The 2,018-nt window shown below is 44.4% G+C and overlaps 1 long non-coding RNA gene across 1 annotated transcript in view; it reads right to left on the bottom strand.

Moving 5' to 3' along the window:
* The window catches only part of LOC106530328 (uncharacterized), a 14,561-nt gene extending 14,083 nt beyond the window's left edge, over window positions 1–478 (bottom strand). The window contains exons 1-2 of the long non-coding RNA XR_001311769.1: window positions 390–478; window positions 327–329 (exon numbers count right to left, since the gene is read on the bottom strand). This is a non-coding gene — a long non-coding RNA (uncharacterized LOC106530328). The remainder of the gene's footprint in view (window positions 1–326; window positions 330–389) is intronic.
* Window positions 479–2,018: the final 1,540 nt, after the last annotated feature.

The following is a 2,018-nucleotide window of genomic DNA, read 5'->3' on the forward strand; positions in this document are numbered from 1 at the left end:
CTTTACTCCCCGAGGACGTCATAAGATCCATGACCTATATGGCCCAGTAAAGTATAAAGTCCTCAGAGAGCCTGGTGAAGGAGGTTCAGTGTATACTATAGCACCGGTAACTGATTTAGCTAAAATCAGAAATGTCAACCGCATACTGTTAAAGGCGGCAGCAGAAGAGTCTGGAGAAGGTGCCATTGGTCCCAGCTCACCACTTGGTGATCATCGATTTGAGGATGAGATGTCAGGTGATGAGGATATGTATGTTTTGGAGAGTAGTAATCCTCCTGCTCCAACAGTGGTGCAGGCTAACCAACCTTTTCAGTCAGGGGATCCACAACCTCAGTCGCCAGGCCTATCAGGCATTGCCACTCATGGTGGAGTGGCATCTTCTGGTCNACGCGACAGTCGGCGACGATGGCCCCCACAGCAACGCGACAGTCGGCGACGATGGCCCCCACAGCAACGCGACAGTCGGCGACGATTAAAAATGTTGAAATTTTAATTTTGGGGTCTGTATTTAATGTCCTTACACTCTGAAGGGATCAGACCAGTGGTGGCTGGATTTTTTTTTCTCCAGGTGGGCTACAAGTCAAAGACAAGCCTGCTTAGTTTGCCATACATTTAACACATCTGAATATCATGTAGTTATGGTTCATATTGCTCTTCTGTAAGGAATGTTTTGACCAGATTCTTCACAGAGCATGGTCAGTGCAGTGAGATGTGATGTTTACCCGAGGGGAAAGTCTGGATTGTCTTTGGTGTCGCACTCCAGATCAGTTTGCTGTTTTTCACTTTGAGGGAAATGTGTGGTTCTAAAAATGCATCAGTGTCTAAATGACGCATTCTAAATTACTGCAATATTAACATTTCTAAATACTGCCTCAAACACTAAAACCCACAAGTTACATTTAAATGTGTACTCCCAGTTTTGAAACACTTTGGAGCTCTGGAGTGGTGTTTCATTCTGTGTCCCTGTAATGGTCTGGAGACCTGAGAGGCTTCAGCCTCCACCTTGACCCTGATTAGGAACAAGGAGGACGTAATGGATGGATTACTCGTAAAATATTCTCAACATCCATAGTTTTGTGTATTTTATAAATATAAAAAACATTTGACTGCTTGTAGGAATGAACACATTTGTAACATTTATTTAAAATGCATCTGTTATAAACTTTTACCAGTAAAAACTCATCCCTTTTTGGCTCATAATTCCTAACTCTTGTACATACAATGTTCCCCATATTTGTGAAAATTAATTAGGGTGTCTTTTCCACCTCTTGCACTCAACACAGGATTTCTGATGGCGACATACTGCTTCACATCCATGTAACACGCAGTATCTCCTTCTGATCTCAGCAAACACCCTTTCTGGCCTGGGATGCTGGAGCCTCTCATAATCCTGTATGATGAGTTGTGTCCAGAACTATGGGATGCACTTCATCTACAGTTATATCAGGATTGTGACACAAACGGCCTCCCACTCTGAAGTCATCAAACTCAGGTGCAAATAGAAGACGACTGGCTTTGCCAATGGGTTTATCTGCCTTAACTGTGTGATTTCCTCTAGGAATGACTCTCTTTGGGCTTGTTGTAGAGCTTCTAGTTCAGAATCAGCAGTGAGAGGGTTGTTGGGGTCAGCAGCCCCATGAAGCTGATGTGCAATGGCTTTAAAGAAGCTGTCCCAAGTCTGGTACAGATGTGGATCTGGAACACTAGAGCTAGACATAGTTACACAAACAACTTGTTGTTTCAGCTCACCTTCAGGATCACTCTGAGGTGGGGGTGGTAGATTTGGCCAGTCACTTGGAGTCAGTTTCAGGAATTTAGGTCCATCTGTCCATCTAGCTGATGTCTTGGATAGTGAGGCCACGAGTGATGTCGTCTACGGGGTTGTCTCATGAGGGCACGTATCTCCATGTAGCAGCTTCAGTTAACTCTTGTATTTCTGCCACACAAGCATCCACGTGGACCTTGTATCTGCAGGAGTCTGAACCATAGGCGTCACAACAATAGTAAGTGAAGGGGAC

The sequence above is a fragment of the Austrofundulus limnaeus genome, unplaced genomic scaffold (genome assembly GCF_001266775.1).
Source record: "Austrofundulus limnaeus strain Quisiro unplaced genomic scaffold, Austrofundulus_limnaeus-1.0 Scaffold510, whole genome shotgun sequence".
NCBI lineage: Eukaryota > Metazoa > Chordata > Actinopteri > Cyprinodontiformes > Rivulidae > Austrofundulus > Austrofundulus limnaeus.